The following is a 695-nucleotide window of genomic DNA, read 5'->3' on the forward strand; positions in this document are numbered from 1 at the left end:
AACAAGGCGAAAAGAAATCGTGGAACTTAAAGCAACAACACAGGGATGATGACGCTAATAAAAATACATACGAAGCAGACAGGGAAAACAATAGACAATTAAAAAAAAAAAAAACACGGCGACAGTCTGGATTCTGTTCGCAAAAAACATAAAATTCACACCTAGCGACAGCATGGTTTCTGTTCGCAACACGAGAAAGACAAACAACACTGAATAGTCACTGGAACACTGCACTAAAAAGTTGGCAAATGTGACACCACAGTCGAGAGCAGGTGGGGGGAAACTGGACAGAAGATGGGAAAACAAAAAAGGGGGGAAAGGAGAGTAAAAGCGAAGGGGGGGGAACTGGGAAAGTAGCTGAAGGAGGATGAGGACCCATAAGAGGGGTGGGGGGCAGACACGACAGAGAGGGGGGTAGGCCGAGGAGGGGAATACAAAAGGACTGGGGGGGAGAAGGGAGGTAGGGAGAGGGTTAGTGGGGAGAAAACAGGACGGAAGGGGGGGGGAAGAGGGAGCCCAGGGAAAGGACAGAGGAAAGGAGGGGGATTGAGGATCAGAGTTGATAGGAAGGATAAATGGAGGGAGAGAGGGCATCATCTGGGAGGGGGAGTTGACGGAAGCCACCTTGGGAAAGGAGATGAAGGGTGTAGAGATGGAGGGTAGGGGGGACACAACGGTGAAGACGTGGCAGGGGG

The sequence above is a fragment of the Schistocerca americana genome, chromosome 11 (genome assembly GCF_021461395.2).
Source record: "Schistocerca americana isolate TAMUIC-IGC-003095 chromosome 11, iqSchAmer2.1, whole genome shotgun sequence".
Classification (NCBI taxonomy): domain Eukaryota; kingdom Metazoa; phylum Arthropoda; class Insecta; order Orthoptera; family Acrididae; genus Schistocerca; species Schistocerca americana.